Here is a 24395-nt window from a genome sequence, read left to right on the forward strand (position 1 = left end):
ACGAGTTCCGTGGCTCGTCCAGGCCATCCAGGCTCTTAAGATAAGCCAGTCTCGGATCAAGTGGAAGGCTTCTCAACTCTCCTGTACATCACAACGATCGTGATCGCGTACCAAAAAAAAAAGGGGGAACCTCTTTACTACTTCAAACAAAACTTGTTTCAAGAAGGTTCTTCTTGTCCTCCTTTGCCCCGTCCCACACGCCGCCGTGTACGTGTTATTCAAATATTGATTAGCGCCAATGGCTCCCCCGGGGTGGTATAATCAGCATTGTCTCTCATTAGCCCCGTGCCGAGCGGTTCTTGTGCCTGAGCTCATCAGCCCAGGAACGGAGTGACAGCGGAATATTAATACCGCGCGAGGGATGGTGCAAGCAAGTGCAAAATGGTACGAATTTCGCGAAAAGACCTACCACGGTAAGAGGTCGTAAATAATAAATTTATTGCTCAAACGGTTCGCCGATAACATGTGTGTGTGTGTGTGTCTCGAATGTCGCGAAAAGAACGTGCAGAAAGAACACGACATCTTTTCCTGTCTTCTTCCCCGGTGCTCAGGTGAAAATCTCCGAAAATCCACATGTAGCAGCACGGATTATCCCCCCTCCGCGCGCATCTGGAACATCTTACACCCCCTTACACAAAACGGCCAAATGTGAGGGACAGAAAAATAATACTAAAGCCACACAAACGCTCTCTTCCATCCGCGCTGGGTTGAATAGTTAACGCGACTGGAAATTGGAAATTAAATAATTCAACAGCTTATGACACGGTTTTCTCCCAAAAACCCGGCACGGAGTCATCGCCGCCGTCGTCGCCGTCGTCGTCGTCGTCGTGACATTCATAGAATATTCCGGGCGACACCTTTCCTTTCTGGAGGCCGTGGTGTGTTTTTTTTGCTCTTTCGTTGTTTGCTGCTCATGTTTTTGAAGGTCTCTCGGCAGATGGGTAACACACAACAATTCCAATTTCACTAGAGAAAGGATTTTACCGAAATTAACACACAGAACATCATAACCCCGAGCACCGAGACTCGGTTTTGTGTCACGGCGGAAACTCTAACCGGATCCTGGGAGATCCTGGGTGGTGGAGGTGTAATTGGAACCGTTTTCTGACGCCCCTATCAATAGGGAGAAAGGTGTCATGTACTCTGCAAAGCGCACTTTCCCAAGAATTTGCTCCATCGTGCTATTTCCATCGCCTTGCTGCTTCATTTTTACCCTTTTGCCGGATGTAATAGCAGAGAGAGAAAAAACAAAAAAACGAGAGCAGAAAACGTAACAGGAAAGAGATCAGCTGTCATTAGAAATTCCACATCATTGGTCTCGCTCGGCTTGATAAATCTTAATTAAACGAATAGCACGATTGTGTTCCCGCGACGGGCTCCTTCTGGGAGAGCTAATTCTAGTGCTTTAAGGGAGGGGGGGGGGGGGGGGGGGGGGGGGGAGTTGGTTGGATGTGTGACGGTTAGCCGGGGGTTTTTTGTGTCATTCCTTCCGCTGCCATCGCCACGTGGGAAAGTGGGAAAAGTGACCTTTAAGCCAGAATGCATAATAGACACGGAAGCAGCCGCACAAAAATGTCGGAATGCGGATGGGTTTGTTAACAGCCATCCTTTGCTGATGCGGCGCATGTGGAAGCGAGATAGCAAGCAAATGAATGAGAATTGTATAGGGAAAAAAAACCCCTCCAAGTTCCTGTTTGAATTCTTGAATCCAATAAGAATTGACGAGCTAACGGGGATCGATGTAATATGCGCCGTAAAGTATGCAAACGGCAATGCAAAATGATCTGTCAAACCGCTCACAGTGTTGCACAGCATCCTTGGCGCAACAAAATTCCGTTGCGTATTTACTTGCAGTTTTGGAATTTTCTTTAAACAGACACCCCCGAACTACAAATCCTGCTGGCGGTGCACGTGTGCGCGTTGACGCAAGATTGTTGGATAAACGCAGGAAGGTAAAGGCAGCAATACACACACACACACACACACACACACACGAGCACAAGGATGCCGTGTGGAAAGGAAAAACGATGCAGCGGGATCGTTCCGCTTAATGGGAAATCCATAAACAAACCGTCCGGTTTTGGCTCTCGCAACATCAACACCACCATACATGTACCGAAACACACATATTTGCCATTTCTTTTCTCGGGCCCATTTTTCTCTCTCTCTCGGTGCCATTTCTCCCACATTTATTATCTCGAACTGCGCTCCAAATGGATGGTCGTCGGCGTTCGTGTCGTTCGTTCGCCTTCGAACGTGTTTGTGTGACGCAACCTGTCATCTTCGCGGAGAAAGAGCAAGCGAGCCAAAGAGGGAGAGCGAGAGAGAGAGCGAGAGAGAGCGAACGCTCGTACAAGATTTGTGTTTCTGTGTGTGGTGTGCTCCGTTGAGGGCGAGATTTGATTGCTCTCCGGGTGCGCTTGCTCTCGCACACGCGATTTCCAACCGGCACGCATACACATAAATAAGGGGCCGCGAAGGAAGAAAAAGAAGAAGAAAAACACAACCACCTTCACTCAACCCCCCCCCCACCGTTTCACGGCCCCTTGCATCATATTTCACACGGCGAATGCGCGCGCTTCGGCGAGAGAGAGAGAGAGACACACACTCACACGCGCGCAAAACCCACGCTTCGGATTTTCTTCCCTCCCACGGGGCTGGGCCGGTGGCCCTCTCTCGCTCGCACACACTGTGTGCCGCTTCGGGGTGGCGCGCCGTTGCCTAGGAAAACCAGCGTCGAGGATGCGGCGTCTCCATCGGCGTGTCAACATGTCGTTCGTTATCTCGTCTCCCCCTCAACCCCGCTGGTTTTGGGTTTGGTCGGTGGTAGTAGTAGTAGTGGTGGGTTTTCCCTTTTGTTTGAATTTACGTTCGAGAGAGCTCTCGCCCGCTCTCGTGCCGGATGGGACGAGCTTCTGGAGAGTGTTGTGCGGTCCGCCCGACGAATACCACGCTATCAGCCGTGTCTCAACAACACAACATCACCAGCAGCAGCAGCAGAAGCATCAACAGCAGCAGCAGCAGCAGTACAATTCATCTCGCACACACACCGGGAGCTAGGAGCTTCTGTGTGTCAAAGTTGGCGTAGTTTGGCAAAGTGAAGTGGCGTGGCAGCAGCAGCAGCAGCAGCAGCATCCCAGTCTTCCAAAGCAAACGGGTGCGTGTGTGTTGCCTGTCATCGTTCAGCTCAATCGAAGCAACCATTTCTCAAAAAAACGTATACGAGAGAAGAAGTACGTGGGGGCAATCTATCTGCTGCTTCCTCTTGAAGAAGGTTAGTATTGCCAACCGTGCCAAGGTTCGTCATCTTTCATCGTTACTTCGTCGTCATTGAGTGAGGAGTGTGAGTTAGTGCCATCAGGACCTTTTTCCTCTCGTGATAGTGAAGAAATTCCACGCTTTACATGGAGTATATTATTCAAGAAAACTCCTTTGCTTAAGCACACCGTGCCCGTTCGTGAAGTGTTTCATTGACGGCAGCTTTCGGTTTGTTTACCTTTTCACTGCTGCGTTCGCGTTGTCACTGCCTTTCACCCGTCCGTGCCGACACGCCATTGCAAACATCGTTGAATTTATGACCGAGTGCTTGCTTTTTCTCTTCCCCACACACTCTCACGCAGGACCACGAAGGCTCACCGCTCGCCTCGGAGGGTAATTAAGCGAGGTCGTGCCGGAACACAGCGACTAGTTCTGCTAACACCTACTGCCCGCTACACTCCTTCCGGTGGAGATGGATCATATCAGCCCTGATAAGCGCACCGAAACACCTTTAACCGTGGCCGCCCGACGTTGTTGTTAAAGCTCTCACACACAGCAGTGCAGCAAAAGGAGAGTGTGCGTTCGCTAGTAGTGTTCTGTGGTGGTCCTTTTGATGCTTCCGGACTGTGTGTTTGACACGCCGCCAGCTTTGACAGGCTCCCGAGGAGAACGGGGACGACTACTATGATGAATGGTAGTGTTGCGGCGCGCGTACACACGCAGCAGTAGTAAACAGTGCAGCTGTCAGATCGGTGTTGTTGCTGTTCGTTGCTCTGCTCTGAGGCAAAATGCGGTGCATCATCGTTACTTGAAAGAGTTGCTCGAAGATTCGCGTGCGTTGAAAGTGTGATTTCGGTGGTACACAAAACAAAGCAAAAAGGTCGAAAAGTCATATGCCAGCCTTTCTTTTTTGTTTTTGGTTCGCGTGTGTTCGGTGTTCGTGATACGCTGGAAGGAGATCCGAGTGATGATGTGTTGAAGAAGTGTCCGTTTTGGTCCAAAAAAAAAAAAGGGAAGCGAACAGCAAAGGAACCGTGACCGTGGGGAGAATCAACCGAGGAAAGGAAACATCCGGCGACGTGCAGTTCAAGTGAGTGAATGTTTGAAATTAATGGTTTTTTTGTTAACATTTTGTTGTTCATTAATTTGTACTAATTGATTGTTTTATTGATTGGACGATTGTCGAATGGAAAGGCAAACACAACGTTTTGGCATTTTAAAATCGATTACGTTTTCTATTTCTACAAAACGCAAGCGAAGAGGATCGAAAAAAAACACCAACAAACACTTGGACACAAAAATAACGATTTTTGGTGATAATTTCTACCACGAACGGAGAACGGGGCGAACTCTGAAACATGCGGCATATTTTGCTTCTTGTTTGTCCTCTTCTGACACTGCCCGTATTCCCCATCACCATCACCAAATGTGAGCATTCAGCAGCGCCACATGTTTCACATTATCGCATTGCCAGCGCGCCAGTATTTCCATCATCGAACCACAGACACACACACACACACACACACACACACAGGCAGTTCGAGGCGTGTGTTGGTTGTTTTGGTCATTTTCTCACCCCGCGAGACCAAAGTACACCCGTTTGGGGTGGTGGGCCATGGGGACGGTTTAGACGGGCAGGGCAGCAGACCTGGTTCGGCTGGTGGATTATTTATAACAAAACCCATTCGCTTTAAATGAAAGCCGATCTTGAAAGAATGCGGCAGTCCCCCTCCCTGCGGGGTGGAGGTTTTTCTCCCGCACACCCACGTACACCTCCCCCCTTGCCAATGAATGGTTCCAAAAAACAAGGGGTTAATTCTAAAATTGTGTCCGTTTTTTCGCGATGGTGGCAAAGTCGCATTCGTTCCCGTCGCCGTCGTCGTCGTCAACGTTCGTTAGCAAAGCCAATCATCATTTTCGTCCAGCGATTTGCTGACGTGACGCTTCCGGGGCAGTGTCGGAAAAGGGGGAGAGTGGAGGCCAAAGGTTTGGCTGTTGAATTTTCACCCAGCCGAGGGACAAGTCGGTGGAAAAGTTTTGCCCGCCCCCCGAGTGCCTAAGCTTGTTTCGTTTCGTTACGTTCGTTCGTTCGTTCGTTCGTTTTCCTTAACGGGAAGCGGTGGAATGGAGTGTAAGGAAGGGCCAAAAGGTCGAGGCAAAATGGTTGCAGCAGTGCGGCGCGTATATCCTCCAGGGACGCACAGTTTTGATGACAGTTTGTCGGAATCGTTTGTCTCAATGGCCACCTCGACGCCTCGAAGTTGTTCGGTAAATGATTTTTTTTTTACTTCTTCTGTGTGTGTGTATGCCTCTTCCCTTCTTTGCGGATGGATGGATGGATGGTCCCTCGGTAAATTTCGATAGGAAAGTTAATGCGACTTTAGAACGGGATCGCTTTGCGGAAGGGGGAGAAGACAGAAAAAGTTTCCTCAAACGTGACGTTTAATGCGGTACGTTGAAGATTTGGGCAGGAATGGTAAAAAAGCGATTCCAAATCATGCCTTTAACGCGTACAGTGGCACAAGACCAAAAAAAAAAAAAAAGGATCAATATTTACGAACTTTTACAGGAGAAACTTCTTGCCCCAACTCCTTAAGTTTTTTTTCGGGACAGTCTCCCGAGCACCTGTCTCCCGTACCTTTAATGCGTTGAGTGAAGCAATCTTCATTCACGGTCTCGTTTTCGTGAATGCTTTATTACTCGACAAATCACTTTACTCGCAGCCACCACCTTCCCGACGGGGTGGTGGTAGGTAGTAGTAGTAGCGTAAAACAGAATTCCAAGAAATACCTGCCAAGGAGGGGAGAAATGCCCCGCGAAGACGTTTAGGAAGAATTTTCCCCATGTTTTGGCCCGAGACACACGGGTGCTTGATTTAATGAAAAAGGGACTCCCCCGACGGTGGCGGCAGGAGACGAGAGGTTGGAAAGGTACTTGTTGCCTTTTCCCCCACCCTCCCCCGCAGGGTATCGACACACACACACAGTGCCAGACAGTGCGTCGTGGCCGGTCAGACGAAGGTCGACTGCGCTCCGCCCGCAAGATAATAAATCTTCCTGGGAAAACCCCCTCGGACTCCAGCTCCCTTCTTCTCGATGATGCGCCTTCACTTCACTGTGCGCGCCTTGATTTGTAGCAGTAAGGAAAACGTTGTGGTAGGCCCGGCTGGCAGTCACTGGTCTGTGAAGGGGGATAAACAGCGGCAGCTCGAACAACAAAGAAGATGGGGCACATTTTTCGCAGTGCAGAGAGATAGATGGAAGAAGAGAAGGTTATAAACAACAAGACTGTTTCGCTTCACCAAGAGATGTACATCATCATCATCTTCATCGTGGTCCGTCAGTCATCGTAGTCGTTTTTCGACATCTGACACAGTGCACAGTTTCCTTGAAGATTCGGGGCGGCAGATTCGTTTGATGCAGCTACTGGGCACCAGCACTAGATGGTGTTCCCTTTTTGGGAGGTCCCTGCAAAACTACTATTACTGCAGTGTACATCATTAGGAGTGGCTTTATCTGTGACAATATTCACGTCACCACCGTCCGCGCTCCATCGTGATGATGAGGAGCTAGTGCGCGCGATTCACTTTCGTTACGGTCCATATTGTACGAAATCAATCAAAATGTTTCAGTTCGCTGACACACACACACACACACACACACGGCTGTCTGTCTGGACAGAGAGATGATAGAGACACAGGTTCAAAAGACTGCGACCATTTTTAAGTGCCTGTAGTGTAGTGTCGCGAGTGCCAGGTTTAACGAAGGAAGGCGCAGATTCGGCACATCGTTTGCTGCTGCTTAGTTGTGGATTTGCTGTATTTGTTTGTGCGTGTGCCCTGTTTTCCTTTTTCCGCGGCAAGGTAATTATACATCTCCCTTCGGTTACGGTTGCCTACCACCGCCGTACACAGTACAAACAGTAGGCGATGATTTGCTACATCCATCCATCCATCGGTCGAAGTCTGTATTGCATGTTTCGGGATTGCTGCGCCTGAAAGGTAGGCTACGCGCATTACGGCACGATGATGATGGAGCTAAACACAAACAACGACGGACCGCGAGACATAAATTACGTGTGTGCGTGTGTGTCCGTTCGTTGAGTTTCCGCTGTTTTATGCTGCACGTGGCTTTTTCCGTCCTGATTCCATGGACCCGGTGACTAATGTTTTGAGCAACGTCGTCCTGCTGAATGTCCTCGCGGCCTTGTGTGTCGTCAGTACAGTAGGATTGAAGCGTTCGCAGGACGTCGTTAGTACGATTCGTTCGTAGCATAGCAGCATGAAGTGGATGTAAATTAGGGCTACTTTATACCTCTTCGATACGCAACGAAACACGTAGTGTGAGCGTAGTAAAACGTTTGTTTTTTTGGTGCTTTGGTTCGAATTGTATACGTTATAGTTTCGGTGGTTGTTGTAAGCTGTAAATTAGAGCCTGGAGGGGGGGTTCAGTCCCGAAGATAACGGTCCAATGTGTCCTGCATCCCAGCAGGACGATGGTCGTACAGAAATCCCGAATGATACAACCCTGTCTGACTGTTGTGAACACTGGTTCTGCGTTTTTCGATTTCACCACAACACAAGAGGAACGCACCATGCATTGCTGATCAGTTTTTCGGTATCTGGTAAAACCGTTGATAAGCAACGGTTCAATTTTCACGTTTAGCGAAAGCTTTATTTTCTTCTTCTTAATTGGAGGATGCTACAACGGTTGACTGGCTTGACAATGCATCTATAATGTATCGTTCTTTGAAGAACTTCGGAACTCTTTACTAAAGTCGTGCTGTTTCAGCGAATTTTGAGTAAAGCAAAGCAGCACTAATATCTCTAATAGATTTTCACAAAAGTGAGCTGATGTCATATCGTTGATTGTCCGTATTCTACCAAACTTTTGACAAAACTCTAGCACTATAACCTGAGAGCACACAGCCACTGATGAAAAGCACTGAACGGAAAGAATGTCTGATTGCATCGGTTCGTGAATTGGTTTTGTGTGCGGAGGACTGGTGGAGGACAATACAAAAAAAAACGAATAGACGATTGTGGCCATCGTGATTCACGTCCCGTCCTGTTATGTGTGTGTGTGTGTGGCCGAAATCGAACGCTTCGGACAGAATTGCCGGATGTCGATTCGGGAGATTTTTAATTTTTCCACCACCATCCACCACCACAGCACCTTCATTCACTTTTCCACGCTGTGATGGAGAATTGGGAAAGGTTTTCGCAGAAAATAGTGGTTTAGACAGTGAGAGGGATTTGTTCACGGCGGAGAAAGACGCAAAGAAAGATGAACGATTTCCTCACGTTTCTGTCGATGTCCTTTCAATGTGTGTGTGTGTATTGCAGTTTCAATCGATTTTGACCGTCTGTCCTGGTTCTCGGGGTTTCGGATACGATTCCGGTTTTTCCGAGCCTGATCAGTAGTCTGTCCGTTCGGTTCCGCTCCTGATTGACAATCATCGGTAAACAATGATCATCGTGTTCGCTTTCTCCGGCTCTTCCTCTTTCCTGGGTCTCTCGGTGCGTCACCAAATGGCTCTCCGAAAAGCTCGAATAGAAATAAAAGGGCTAACGTCAGCGCGAACCGTTTGGAGATGGAGATGGATGAAAGATGAAAGATCGGCGAACCACACAGATTTGATGCCGTGCAAGTTTTGCTTCCTTGAGCTGAGATGTTTGCCGTCTCAATGGACACACACAGACACAAACGTACGCCTGGACACTATTTGAGTGCACACATTTTTCAGACTCAGCATTCATCTTCTTATCTATATATGACTGACGGTGGTACCGCGCCCCACTTGTGTGCCGCTGCTGTTGTCCCTGTGTGTTGCCCAGTGTAATAAATGGTTATGCTAGCAGATTTTTTCCATTGGTGCTTTCCTTCCTATTGATTCCTTCATTTCTCTCTGACAGAAACACTCCTTTTTCGGATTCGGGAGTCGGTCGTTCGCCATTTGGGCTCGTCATGCCATGTCAAGCAAACACCACCGAGGAGAGCTGTGTGTATGTGTGAGTGCGATTTGTGATTTAGTTGCATTCGGACATCGTTTTGCCGTATCCTCTTCCGGTAGACAGGGTCTTGGGTAGGTCTCGGAACTGATGAAAGTGTCTAGTCATGGGAATATCATTCTTTTTTTATAGTGGATAACCTTTTTGTCCCTCCGAGCTGTTTGATGCATGAACGCTTATTGGACAGAAATAAGGCAATATTTTAGCTTTACTTTATAGCCTTATCGAGCGTTTCGCACTATTTGATGTGTGGAGAGTTACTATTAGTTTTAGTAAAAATATGAATAGAATTATTTTAATATTATTTCATGATAGTGGTTATTTTGTGCAACAAGCTCTCAAAACTGTGAATAAGCCAAATTTGATAAGCATATTGCATACTTTTAGGCGTGTTTTGACACATTGAGTCGAACGTTTTCGAATAATTCGTCCTGAAATTGATCATGTTTTGACTTTTCGCAATTCAAATATGTTTCCCAATAAATCAACAATTCTCCTATCACCACAAGCGAGAAATGTCAACATACCAGCAAATGATTGACTCGCAAACATCAATTTCATCACCAACAACAACACTATTGATGTGCCCATTTCATGCCCATTGATGGAACTTGGATTCAGTGTTTATGTTGTCATGTACACGGAACTCCCTTCCCTCTTTGCGGGGAATCAAATGTCACCCATCTGGGGATGCGTTCACTAATCCCCGTATACCAACTGGCTGCGAAACAGCATCAGCACCCCAGCGCCCATCCACATTCCTCCGCGCGCCCTCCAAGCGGGCAGATAATGATGTCATTCTTATGCATAAGATTAGATTCATTTCATTCCTCTTTTCGTCGTCATCGGCCAGAGGATGGATTTGGTTTGGTGGCGCAGGGGTTTTTTGTTGGATATTTGGCAAGCACATTTCTTTCGCTGGGGTTGTTCTCTTCTTTCCTCCTGTGTTGAATCATCCCGACGCAAGGACGCAGCAACTGTCGTCATCGGTACAAGCCGGGCTGCTGATGCTCTCTTCTTAAGAAATAAGGTCTCGGAAATGGTGAGGTAGCGAAGAATACCGTGTGTAATCAAATTAGTACTCGAAGATGGGTACTCTCGGGCTCCTAAGAAGCTGCTTCCCGACAAGGCACTATGATGAGCACATTTTCGGCACCGGAGCGCTCGAACTCGATTTTTGCAATAGATATGGCACAGGCAACTGGCAACTTGTTCAGTGCGTACAGAGAAAAATACAGTCTCGCTTATATTGGAGAGGAGGTAAATTTAATCGACAATGGTAGCTCATCCTTTGCAGAACAATTTTGTCCCCAACGCGTCTCCATCTTGTAGGAAGGTGGGGAGGAAAACATTTTAATTTAATATGTGAACACGCCGGGTGGAGATTTTTGGTCGTCCCCATCGTCAAAATATAAGGAAAAAAGTGGGACACACAGTTTTCAACAATGTTCTCGGGGGGAAAAATCGCTAAAGATATCAGTGAGGAATGGGAAAGAGCACGTGGCCGATGATGGGAAAGTCAAGATAAAAATCTGATTAAATTTAAACATTCGCTTGGTCGCAGCTGGGCCGGGTTGGGCTGGGAATTAGGAAAAGTGTAGCGTGTTGGTTAGGAACCGTGGGGTTGCGTTTGTGGAGGATTATGTTTTTTGCCTGTTGTCATCGTGCTCTTTTTCCGAGAGTGTTTCCGAGTGTATGTTCATTTTTTAAAGTATTTTTTTGTTGCAAAATTATGAAAAAACGCTCCCTTTAAAGCATTGTTGTCGTTTAAAAAATGTACAAATTCAAGGGAACTTTGGCTTGGTCGACCGTGCAGAAGTACTGAATGATTGGATGATTGGCAGAAATTTCCACATTTCACTTTCACACCCAAAATAGCGTGAATAATGCTGAAAGTCTCAATTTATTCTCAGCAAACAGTAAAAACTAGTGCCGCCAGAAGCGCGCTCTAGCTTAAGGGTGGAAATTGCCTCTCCCTGTTTGAGGCGTAAAATGATGCGCGTAAATACATTTGACACGGACAGGGAGGAGGCGCGCAGTAGTAAAGCAACACACACCACCACCATGTGTGTGGCATTTTGCGCGACAAACCGGGCTGCGAACAGTTGCTACACCACCATGCTGCTGCCCCACGACGGGGTTTGCGTTTGCCTTTGTGTCAATCTTGGACGGTCTTGTACGCTTCAGTACAACATGCTTTTGCTGCAAGTGCTGGCGTAAGACACGCACCACCAGGAAGCAGACGCGTTGCATGCGGCATACGATACCGAAGCGTCGGTGACGACGTTTGACGAGCGGATGAAGAAGAGCGAAGACGTGTAGGAGGTTTGCTGGAAGGGAAGCGGGGGGAGGGAGGGCCCTTGGTGAAGGCCATCGGTGCGAATATTCTAATTGGAGGGTGGAGGAAGTCGGGGTCCGATGCACTAGAACACCTTTAGCGCTTTGGGAAGGCGTATCGAAGCAGGCGAGCGAGCAGGCACACGAGCAAACGGTTATTGAATGGTCGAAGGAGGCAGCGACGACGGGTTCGTAGTTGATTTCGTCGTCGTTTGGCGTCGTGCTTGGCTTCTCGCTTGTGTGTCATGTTGGTTCGCTTAATGTGCCCTGCTGCTTGTGCTTGGGTAGGGTTTGCCCCGGGGGAAATTAATCATCATCATCATCATCATCGGGATCGAAGAACAGCGTCTTGGTGTGGTGTGGTGGTCCTTTTTGCGATGTTGTCCTTGTGTGCAATGTGCCAAGGTATGGCAGCAGCAGAAGCGCCATCGTTATCCTATCGAGCTCGACCTGTGGCTCGGTGTGTTCCGTCGTGTGGTTGCAGAACCAACGAGACCGGAGGGAGACCTGCCTGCTCGCCTGTCTTGTCGACTACCGGCTACCATCGGTGCACCGAATCCGGATGATGTCAATGATCGGTTTATGGTGTACGCGAATTGCGCCATAACAATCCCCCAGACGCGTGAATCGAGAAGACGCGCCACCATCGCGTCACGGTGCCATGGACGAGATGAGGAATGAATTTGCAACGAGAGTAGTATTTTGTACGAAGGGGAAGAAGTAGTTGTACCGTTGGTAGTACCCGCTCTGTACTGAATTCTGCGCCATTCTTTTAGCCAGATTAGCACAAGCGAGGGAAAGAAATTAGTGCAGGACTTTACCTTGAAATTATGCGCAAGGCGGAGAGACGTCGCCGTTTTCCGGCTTGCGTTTAGGGTAGCGTCCTGTGCTTCATAAGATGCAGATGCGTCATAGTTGAGCGTCCGAATCCCATCCCTCATGGTTGGCAGAGCAGCCCTGGAAAAGGGCGTTTCTTTCTTTTTTTTGGCCACAAAATTCATGCCAGAATCATAAAACCCTCGGCAACATTCTTTCACATCACACAAATGACTGCTGGTGCACCATATGTGGCGTGCGCGTGTGTGTTTCCGTTGAAGGTGGTCGTGGTGGTGGTAGTGGTGGATTAGAGTGCGGCAAGTAATTTAAAAATGAATTTATGTACGTCTCGCAAGCAAGATGATGCGTCTCTTGCGTGTGCGGCACGTGTGAAAAGAATTTGTTAATCTCTCCTCACACCCGCTCGAGGCTCTTCCGTTCTAGACGCAGACACGGCTGGGTTGGGAAAATGCTGTCCCCAAACTTAATTTCCTACTTCATCGGTAACGCCCGAGGTATTCCGTCTTTAAGTCTTTTAACGTACCGCTGCGATGCGTTGAGGTGGAAATGATGTACGAAAAAGGAGACTTGCTTGGGAGGGTGATGGAAATAATCCTTCCGAAATTTCAACTCGTGTGTGTGTTAAATGATGTCCGGGTCTTCACACACACACACGCCTATTTTCTCACTCTCTCACTGGAGTGCATTCTAATCGAATCAACCCCTTTTCGGAAGTGCGCAGGAAGTTTGAATTATCCTTAAGCAGGGAGGGAACGACGGCCGATACCACCACGTGTGCTGTGCTGTGTGTGTCTGTGAGGTTATGAAAAGGAGCACGATTTTCATTTCGCTTATTATCTGGAGTAATTGAGAAGCGGGCCAAAACTCGACGACAGATCAGAGTTTGTGTATCTTCTTCTGCCTTTTCGAAAGGGGGAGATAATATTGCGTTTTCGGGAGGGTTGATTCTAGCCGAAAATTGACTTTTCGTCGCCTAGCGAATTGTTCTCAACCCCTTTTTCTCTCTCTTCCATTGTCGTCGTTCGAGTTCGAGTGGGTTAAATGTGTATTTTCTGATGAGGGGAAAGATCTAACCTTCATCTTAAGGGGTTCTTTTTTGCTGTTGTTTGGTTTGAGAAGCTGTGATGCCGTACGTGTAGAGGACGTCCTGAAAATGTCTCAGCCCTAAAACCACATAAACGGAGAGAGAGAGAGAGAGATAGAGAGAGATCTCACTTTGGTTCCACTTTTCGCCATGCGAAATGCGTTATGCTGTGTTGGCGTGTAGTGTTTTTCTTATGCTTCTTCTTCTTCTCCCTGGAGGGTATTTGTTTATGATGCTGCTCTGTGATGCTTGTGTGTCCCACTCCCTCGTGCAGCACCTTAAAGGCGATTACATGTAGGGCGCAAAATTGGGATCAATTCTTGTGCCATTGAATGCATGGAGGTGCTACGTTATCAGGTGCTTTCATTTTTGCCCTTCATCGATAAAGCGTCACCGGCGTAGCCGGCGAAGGAGGCGAAAGAACCCGTGCCAGTGTGCTACACAATTCCAATGGGTTTGATTTTTGTGTCAAGTGCGCGCGGTTTCAAAGGTTCTTGGGGAATGTCCTTAGGGGACATTCTCCACTTACTGTGGGCTACGGTTACACGGTGCGGGAATGAAGTGGGCGAAGAATTCCGCCTCCCTCGTACATACTTTCATCTGCGTACGAATGCAAACTTCTTGTTTGCGGCATGATAAGAAGATTCCTGTCGGCGTGTCAGCAGGAACATCAGCGCGCGCTTCAAACGGTGGAGGCGAGGGAAGTGGGCCGGAAGTTGATGCGATAATATCGGGTGTAGATCGAACTCTGCCGGCGCGCAATGAAGAACCGATTTTGGCTCACTCCTCTTTGCCATCATCATTAGGCGTTAAAGAGGCGGTCGCGCGCGTGTGTGTGTGTGTGTTGATGGCATCATCGTGCCTATGCAAACAACGGGAAAGAATGGCGTTGAGGGCGGTGTTAACCTTGCGGAAAAACGGAAATTGGGAACAAGATGTCTGTGAGCATCATCGGGTTTCAAGCGTTTTTTTCATGTTGGTGGCTCTTCTCGAACAGTGTGAATGAAGATTGAGATCACAGATGAGATCAGAAACGGGTTAAGGTGGACGGGGAAGGGAAGGCTATTTGCAAGATCAGGCGTGTGACATTTATTATCCTTCTTATCGGGAGGCCGTACGAAGGGCCGTTCCCCCGAAACTCAGAGTGTGACTCCTCCGTACGTAGGAAGGACTTTTTCTTCATCACCTCCTGTCCATTCGTAGCCGTCCGCAACGACAACGAGGAGCAACAACACAATGGCAAGTAAGGGGAAGTGCACTAAATTATTCAGTTATTGTTTGTTGATTGAATTTTAACGTCACCCAGCGTGTGTTGTTGGTCGTCGGGTTTGGGAAGTTGATGAGGCTTCGTCCCGGTTCTGGACTGGACATGCAAGCACACACGACAGTGCCGCCTGTACCGAATGAACGATGAGGGAACATGATTGTCGTGCTGCTGCTCGTCCCGAGTAGTCTCGGGTAGTTTGCATTTCAATTTCCAAAACGATCCCATTTGGAAAAGCCAGCCAGTGCCATTCTGCCACAAATTAATAACACACACACAGGGTGGCAGATTTTGTAATTGATTGGAATGCTTTTTTGGGAGTCGCAAATCCGTTTTTATCACCCATGTGGGGCGAATATGCTTTTTTGTTCTCTTCTAGTGGCCGTTAGAGACAAATTAATCAGTGTGTGGCATGTTGCGTATGTGTGATACTTCAATTATCATCCCCCGGTTAGCTTAATAGGTGGCCTACATTCCGACGTTTAACTTGAGTAATGTGTCAATCAGGCGAGGCGAACGTCTCTTTACCGAGCAGGTGGGCCCCTCACAGTGGATGACAAATTGAATTTAGGAGCAAAAATCAATCGGCTTGTTGTTCGCTGAAACAATGTTGGCCCAGCACGCAGCAGGTGAAAAGTGTGTGAAATGAACAACAAAAAATTTACCTTTTCCCTTCTATGTTGCTCTTTCTGCGTATTCTCTCCATCATGAACCTAGGTCATGGTGGCAAGGCACACCTGAACCTGATGCAACCGCTCGCTAAATGGTAGGTCATAAATTTGATCCACAACCGTGTGCATTGGTCGAAGCAGTAGGCTACGATATTTGCACCGAACGGGTCGGGTGCATGCCGATCCTTTCGCAGTTTGTGTTTAGCGCGCGCCGGCTGGACATTTGCAAAAGCGTGTTGAAAACAACACCATAACATCAATCAATCGGGGCAAGCACGGTGAAGACAAGGGCCTAGGAGCTTAGCTTAGGTATCGGTTTAAACTACGGAAAGGTGATTGCAAACATGGCGAGGTCACGCTGGGGCGATAGTCAGTCTGTGGCCGTATTTGCACAGCTGAAATCGTTCTCGATTTCGCACGAGAACAACAACGACGGGCCTGCTGCGATGCTCGAGTATCGCTTTTGAGCGGATGTGTCACCACCCCCCGTTCACCAAAGTTGGGAACCGTTTTTATGTGTGTGTGTGCGGGTATTTATTTGATGGGTGTTTCGATGTGATACCATAGGGTGCCGCCTACGGTTCTGATGTGTTGCCTGTTGGAAGATGAAGAGCGCTCGCCTGAACTGCGAACCAGAAACCTGAACCCGTTGCTGTGTGTTTTCAGCACACAAACACTGAGGGCCGCCCTCACCGCTGGTCCACAGTTTGATTTATCTACCTTAGTTTTGATCCATCCATCAGCAGCGTTCATGATAGGACGGTCACATCACAAGCACCGGACGAGACACACGAGCCAATCGGGTCCCCGTCGTCAATGACACGGGAATGCAGGCAGACCGGATAAAACCGGGGTCAAGTCATCCATCAGCAGTGCGCAAAGTCAGCCATCAAGGTTAGTTGCGTACGAAGCAGATCCACCGCAGCCAGCGCCAGAGGGCGTAAGTAAATTAAACCCAGTTTGTGAAGCTATTTGTTTGAGAAACAATTTACTATCGGGACACGGAATGTTGTATGTTATTTGGGAGAAAATCTGCTATCTTGCTACATCATCCTATAGGACGTCTATGGCGCCTGTGCTATATAGATATAGTACAGTACAATATCCTTTTCATTTGTAGAACTGGAGGAATCATTTTTCCACTTTCATGCCAAAGCCAAACACAGCTCATCAAAAGCAAGAAATCCGCTCGATTCTCTTTGATGGTTTCATCTACGACTATGAAGCTCGATAAGCTCCAGCAATGTTGGAACGGAAAAAACGAGATCTTTTCAACAGCGCGCAGTACAGTCCTTTTGGTGAGGACGACTACGGGCTGTGTCAAACACGTCGGCGACGAGTCAGACGATCCCAGTGCAAAAAGGGGGAGTGCCGGGAAGACCCGCGGGAACAGGAAATGGACATTGGATCAGCGACACGTTAGCCGGTGTGTGTGTGTGTGTGAGTGTGTATCCTGTGCGATTGAAAGCCGGGAGACGTATTGGACGTTATTCTGCCGTCTTTGACATCGTGTTGGCACTGTGTGTGACTCCTCCTTTGAACAGTGTCATTAACATCGAATGGCAGATAAGATACGTGTTAGTTTCGTACACGCTTTCGCTAGAGAACGTGTACAATCGACCAGGGTCGGTTTTCGGTTCGAATTCCTCCGGCGGGGGGGGGGGGGGGGGAGGGGGAGTACACAAGGAAATGATACCGGTGCGTCCTGCAGGGCAACGATGACTTGTACCCGGGATGGATAGCAACTATAGATTTTTGGAAAACTTTTGGAGTAACGTGTAAAACACACACACACACACACTGGCACACTGGCGCACGTGTACATGTCCAGTTTTCTCAATATAATCGCTAATCCCAGAGTCTTTTATTTTGATCGTATTTATTTCCGTCCTCTTTTTCTGGTCGAATATACTGTCACACACTCACCTACCGACCGACTCCGTCTGTCATTACATTAGACGTCATCCAATCAGTGTGGTTCGAAACGACGCTGTTGGGTTGGAAAATTGTGTCTTAAAGGCGTGAATTGAAACCATGATTATCTGTCTCTTTCACGCGCTCCGGAACTGATGTCCTCTGGCTCGGGCTTCATGCCACCTTCATGGACAACCTCTTTCTCCATCATAGTTTTCCGGAGTGAAATATCGAACGCTAGGTTGCTCCAAATTGTCGCTTCTTCCTCGCTTGCCTTCTGGCTGACACCAACTTCCTGTGCAGTACAGTATTAGGTCGGAAAAACGGAAAGATCTTTACACCGTTGTGGCTGGTGGTGAAAGATGATGGTCTCTTGGTCATGAGGAGGACACTCGATGCATGGAAAGAAAGTCTGAAGAATGGCATCTTCAACCGAGAGTGATTCCAAAAAATTATAGTTGTGCAGAGCATTTCTAGTAGGCGATGATAGCTCAAAGAGATGGAATATAGTTTGGAAAGTTTGATGAGAAAGTACGTCAACCAGTAACTGTGAAAAGTAATTCATTTATTTCAATCAAAAAGAGCACCATCTACTACTTTTATTTTTTGAAGAACTGTGATGCAGCTCTTTGGATCATTTAGTTAATTGAAAAAGTAAACAGTAAGAAGTGTTGAATGTTATTTTCTTTGCAAAATTGTAATTAATAGATTAGCATACTGGAAATGGAAATGGGATTAATTAGATAGAACCTAATCCGATGGAACAATGTCTACAAATTTCAACCCAATTTTAAAAGCAACAGCGTCAGTAGCATCCAGTAATTGATTCTACTCCGAATCTTGTTTCGTCCGAATCCTGCTCCGCCCAAGCCCGATGGAGAACAAGAATCGATTAGTACGTCCAAAAATCTTGAGTACTACCACCCCGTGAGGCATTCGTAGGCATCATCCACCCGCTTCCAGCAACAGTGAGTCAGCGCCTCTACTCCCCAGCCGCCGTACGGACAGAAGGCGTTTGGTCCTAAATTAAACAAAAATTTAAATTAGCCCAGAAAAGTGTCCCGACACTGCTGAAGAATTTTTCACCAGCCGCCTCTTGTTTTGTTTTCCCTTTCCTCAAGGGGGAGGGGGGGGAGAGGGTGTCGGGCCCAGGAATCGACAGCAGCAATAGGGAGCTTCTGTTTTTGTTCTGTGTCTGTGAAATGTCGTGGCATTCGCCACTATAAAACGAGATGCGGGAGGAGGAATCGTTGGAGGCGAGCGAGAAAGGTTCTTGATTTGCCTTTAGTTGGTGCCGGGGGTTTCTGGCTCTAGCAACACCACGGTGGAGTGATTCTGATGCTCCTTGTGTGTGTGTGTGTGTGTGTGGGTGTCCCCATTCCTGGGTGGAAGGATTTCATTTCGACACTTGAAACAGAGAGTGACACCACATCGTGTGCCGCCGCTTAGCAAGAAGGAGCCCGGTCGACCATATTTTTTCACTCCAAAACAGACACACACACACGGTTGTACTCTGTATCCTTTTTGGAGCATGATGATGGCTGGCTGGCTGCTGCTGCTCGGCTCGGTTGAATGGGAACTTCTTTCTGTTGGCTCATTTCCATCCAAGATGAAGAGGCGAGTGAGGAGTGAAACATGTTGAGGGGGAAAGTGTGGGAATGGAAAATGAGACGAACATCGTCGTTGTTTCCATAGTACAGTACGGTTGGAGCGACGGGGAGGGAAAGGGAGCCGCTAGTAGGTAGTAGTGGTAAAAACAAACAAATTTGCATAAATATGTTATAAAAGAAGCTTAAAACAGCACCGAGAGCGGAGCAGATAACAGAAATAAAATTCTCCCTGCGACGCGGACGAAGAAGGAAAGGAAGAAGAAGAAGAAACAGTGCTCGACACAAAACACGAAGGGCCTGGGCTACTGTGATGAGTGAATCGAAGAGCCCGATGCTGTGTGCTTGAGGATTGGATGGAAGGAAGGAATGATCGGAATCGGGGAGAGTTGCGTTGTGGTGGTGGTGGTGGGTGGTCGTCCTTTCATCTCGACTGCAACGCTTGCCACCACCCACGCGTCACCGCCTTTTTGTTGTTAGTGGAAGATTGGCTAGATGGAGGAGAATGTCGTCCGGATGGAGTTTTGGAGTGGATAGAATAAATAAGGGAGAGAGAAAGAGAGGCAGACAGAGAGATAGATACACTGACGCTGAAGTGGAAAGACGAGATCCTTCGAGATCGACCAATGCGCCAGCCCCTGCGCTCTGCTGTTAGTAAGGGAAGGGGGGACCGGTCGGACGGATCCGGGTTGGGTTTTGGTCGAGTGGAAAACTCACCGGACGCTACGGGAAACGCTTGGCCTCGAATGCCTTTCCCGACTAGTGGGCACGTTGTTTATTTACATTCATAAACAGTCGAACCTGCCGTGGGGGAGAGGGGTGGTTAGTAATGATGAAGCGTCCGCCGTGTGTTCTCAATAAGTACAGTAAGTGCTACTTATTGGCGTTCGAGAGAGGTGGCCGAGGCGCCGATGATCACTAGGCGCTCGAAGGTGTCCTTTTCGGCCCGAGTTGCATTGGCAGGGATGGCACAGCTCGATAATGAAAGTGGACACTCTTGCACACTCGAGGCTCTCGGGTGAACTGGTCCAGTGCTCACATTGCCCACTCGTGGGTGATATGAGTTGCAACTACTCGATACGACGGTGAGTTGCGTGTGAAGCAGGGGAGTGTTTGATACACTGGCGTGATCTTGCCACCGGGTTCGGTTTGGATGCTTTGTGTTGGTTGCGAACCGTGTTTCACTATTTCATTCTCCAGTTTAAGTGTAAAAATATTCAAAACAGGAACCCGGCCCGGGTTTCTTACAAGAACGCTCCATTCGCTTCTTCTTTACCCATTCTCCAATGCAAGAAGAAAACCCAACTTTCCCCAAGGCCACATCCGCACAACGAAGAGGGAGTTACACAGCGGAGGTGTTTCGCCATTCGCTCGTCCAGGGAATTGTTTTGAATAACATAGAATTTTAATTTTTAATCCATTTTTATGTTTCACCTCCAACTTCTCCCCATTCTTCAGCGTTGTCCTTGATGATTCCTGAGTAGAATTTACCGTGCCTCTTTGCCCTTAGCTGCGCCGCACACCACCGCTCCGATGGAAATGAAGCTCAACGAAATCATGGTGGAAGTGGCATTGTCTCTTGTGGCACAATGTAGATTGTTGAAGAGTTGTCGAAGGATTATTGGGTTTAAAAGTTTAACCCATTTCATGGAAGAACTTTCCAAGTACGTTCACACAAACACGCCTCTACCTTTTGTGTGTGTGTGTGTGTGTGTGTGTGTGTGTGTGTTTGTGTCTTTACTAATCCTGTTATTCGCTAAGAAGATGAGGCGCTTAAGAAATGTGTCCCAATGTCAAGCTTTTTGGCGTCGTCGTTGACCGTTGTCGGCGGCGGATAGTTATTATTGTTCGGCCGACGGTCCTGTTCAAGTTTCAACTAAATTAGACATGATTGAAGGTTACGGAGCTTGATGAAGTCTCCTTGCTCTAGTTGGAGCTGTTCCTTTTTGGCTCTTATAATTACGGTTTCTAGTTAACCCTCATTACAAAACAAGACGTACGTATAACTTATTCCTTTCGCAGCAGCATTTCATCCACCCTCAAGAGCTGGTGACGACCCACTTTTAAGCTATCTTTTGTGACGATCGCTGCACAGACAGGGGACCGTCGTCGTATCCATCCCATCGATAATATTTGATTTAATTGGATTTCCCTTCATCAATCGACGGGCCCATTACATGCCATCACACTCTCGGTTTACCGAAGAGGCTCATAAATTTGTAGCATTTAGTGTTTCGTCCCAGCTGGACGACGACGACTCGTTGGCGGTGATGCCGCTGGTTGATAAACAAATTTCGTTACCCACATCCTTTCCCTACAAACGTTCGAACACCAGCCGAACGCAGTAAGGGCGAGAGTTTTCCCACAACTAAATTAACTTATCCCCTTGTTGTACGTCGTACGAGCAAAGAGCGCATTCCCCAGCGAGACGTTACACATTCCCTCGGTGTAATCTCGGGTGCGTGGACGTGTGTGTGTGGACAGGGCGGCTGACAGGGTGGAACTAGCGAGGAGAGGGTTTGAAAATTCATCCCACTCGATAATCGAGCCCCAACCAAAAAGGCAAAAAGAAGGCCAATGCCGGCAAAACGCCTTCGAACGGTTGGTCCGAAACGCTCCGCTTTCGAACGCCGCCCTCGCCTGGTGGGTTTGGAAAAATCATTTTCTCGCATCTCGTCGGAGCTCCCGCCTCCGCCCAGCTCATTTCGCTTGCTAGAAGCGTCGGCCTCGAACGTCGAACAGCAAAATCCACTCCAGTGAAGGGGGAGGACCAACCGATCCGACCCCGACTGAACGGGCAGCAGCAGCATCAGCGCATATCGGGCCGGTCCTTTCATCGCGGGCGCGGCGGACGGGCGGATCGGGTAGATTAAAGACCATTTCCATGCCCCCGCCTTTGAGTGAGGGCGAGAAAGTGTAATTTGGCGGTGGAGGGGTGAGAGGGAGAAGGAGAGAGTGGTTAGTTTATCGTGGCTGATATGCGTTGTTGTTATGCAAATGTATGGCAAACGTGGAGGGAAAACCTGCTTCGGTTGAAGCTTGGACGCACGACGATATGCTCGGTTCCTTCGTTCGTCCGCACGCTGTCTTTGGAGAGTGGCTAGATTGAACCTTTGCATATTCCACATTGATACGTTCTTCCTCTCCCTGTGTGTTTGTTTGTCCCTCTGCATAGATGAATAAACAAAACAACAGCAAAAAAAAAGATGCAATAGAAAATGGAAAATGGAGATACATAAATGTTGACCAAAAATATGGTCCTGGCCGTTGCTGTTGTTGGAAAGGGCAATATTAACCATTCGGAAAAACGGAGCTCCTCCTCCACATCCAACCCAGATAGTGGGAGCGGTGTTGACGGCTTCAAACTTATACTCATTAGCTCCTAGGGCTAGGATCGCATTAGGGATTTAAATTTAGCTTCGATCGGCGATTAGTGGAAGAGTGGCAATATTATCCTCATGAGGAATCGATCGGCTTTGGCTTTCAAAGTTGCGCTCAAGCACCTGGCCAACCTGTCATGTGCTGGAAGTTGTGCTTCGTCGCTCAAGCTTTGACAGTTTGTTGATCTTTTTCCGCTTGAACTGTTCATTGAAGCGTATCCTCTCTCTGTTGATGAGATTAAAATTCGGAATAGTTCAACGCTTCATTAGAAGCGTGGTGTTGGAGAATAATTCCCAGGATTAATGTCTGTTGGAAACAAAATGAGAAGATTGAAATTCTCTGTCACCTTCCTTGGAATTGAAATTTCTCCAATAGAAGCCGAAGCTGGAATTGTCACTCTATAACGCTCTGCCAGCTACAGAAACTGTCATTTTCTCCTGCAAAGGTACAGCTGAACTAATTTACTTTGTTTGCTGGAAATTCCCCAAATTTCGTCGATACAATTTTACCAGTAGTTTGACTGAAGGTGGAGGTGGTTCTTTGCGTGCTTTCTAAGCCCAATCATGCTGCCGTTTTCTTCGACGACAAATTAAAACCCCCCTTTTCAAATGTCGTTGTTTGGGGTTGGGCCATTCTTTATCAATTTTCTCGACAGTCGAAAGCGGGGCAGCTACAGTCAGCAGAGCAGAGGAGGCATCCTTCGAACGCGTGTGTTGGTACAGAAATTAATTCCAATTTTATTTCACCCGCTCGGGGAAAATGCAAAATCGGCTCGTTTTCTCGCCTACCGTTCCTCCCGCCCCTCTGATTGTGTTCCCCAACCGAGAGTAACGAAAGGCCCCGCCGCGTGAAACGTATCTGGGAATCAAAAACGTGTTGTTTTAATTATATTTTTCGTTCAGTGCCTTTGTTTGGGGCTTTAATGTTGCCTACCGCCTTGTGCGCCGTGGCCTCTTTGTGGCAGTAGAATTGGCACCGAAACAAAACAAAAAATCAATCCCATCTGCAAACGGCTGGTGTGTTGTGTGCGTGTGTGTGTGTACATTGTGTGTCCCATTTGTTTATAACATCTCAGGAATTCTTAATTATTTTTAGCGCCAAGACAGTGAGCTCAGCCGTTTCCCGGCGGGACTGGAGAAACTGTGAACTCACGGAACTGGAGAGTGTTGGCTTTGGATATTGAAATATTTTCATGCTGCAGTGGTGGAAAATTTAGTACAATTTTATAAAGCTAATATAGTGGGAAGAAAACAGATTCTTTATTTCTTATGCACCGGCATCACAATATTGCATATCCTTCCCTATACTAGCCCGAGGTGCTAATGTTGTCCAACGAGCGTCGATCACTTTCTTTTCACCCGGTCGCCTTTTGCTTAATGACGTTTTCCCTTAAAACCACTGAGACATTGCACTGGCGTCGTGCCACCCTATCTTGCGCTTGGCGTGGACAATCTGCCGGAAGTCGTTTTTCTTTTATGTTTCGTTTTTCTTCTTCTTCTTCCGCCTTCTTACTCTGTTCTCCCTTCCTAGCTGGCTGGCTTTTCGGTTAATCATCGGGCACACGGGAGCGAACGCAGACAGGGCAATGAAGAAGGATGTCATTAGGTTGCTGAGCTGGGCAGATTTAGCGGCCGATGGCTTTCGCTGTCGATAATATTTTAAACGGTGTGGGTGATTTCAGAAAGAGCGGAGGGGGACACAAGACACATCCTAACGGCGATGACGTGCGAAAGTATATGATAATATAATGGGATTTATCATACGCGCGGCGTCCTTCTTTTGGCGTTGATTGGCCGAGTTTCAGTGAGGTGATATTTAAATGCGGGGACTTCTATATTGGCCGATATTTGTCCATTTTACAAAGCAAATATTGTGCTACACTTTCCCGAAAGCTAGTATTTCTTCAATTTGTAAATTACAACCGACCCAGCGAAAAGCAACGCAACTATTTCCATAACATTTTTCCACTCGAATGCGCTCAGATAACGCAGTCAGACAGAAGAATGGCAAAGTTTTGCTTGGCTTCGAATTC

General features: G+C 47.8%; 1 protein-coding gene across 6 annotated transcripts in view; it reads left to right on the forward strand.

Moving 5' to 3' along the window:
* Window positions 1-24395, forward strand: part of LOC121592836 (homeobox protein PKNOX2-like) — a 57987-nt gene that overhangs the window by 1261 nt on the left and 32331 nt on the right. For 2 of the 6 annotated variants that reach the window (XM_041914661.1, XM_041914667.1), the window contains exons 1-2: window positions 2695-3274; window positions 3621-4348. The gene's annotated coding sequence lies outside the window, so the exon portion shown is untranslated. Of the gene's footprint in view, window positions 1-2692; window positions 3344-3620; window positions 4349-24395 lie in introns of those variants that run through there. The other 4 variants (XM_041914666.1, XM_041914664.1, XM_041914665.1 and 1 more) reach the window with 4 other exon arrangements.

This window comes from Anopheles merus, chromosome 2L, assembly GCF_017562075.2.
Source record: "Anopheles merus strain MAF chromosome 2L, AmerM5.1, whole genome shotgun sequence".
In the NCBI taxonomy this organism is placed as follows: domain Eukaryota; kingdom Metazoa; phylum Arthropoda; class Insecta; order Diptera; family Culicidae; genus Anopheles; species Anopheles merus.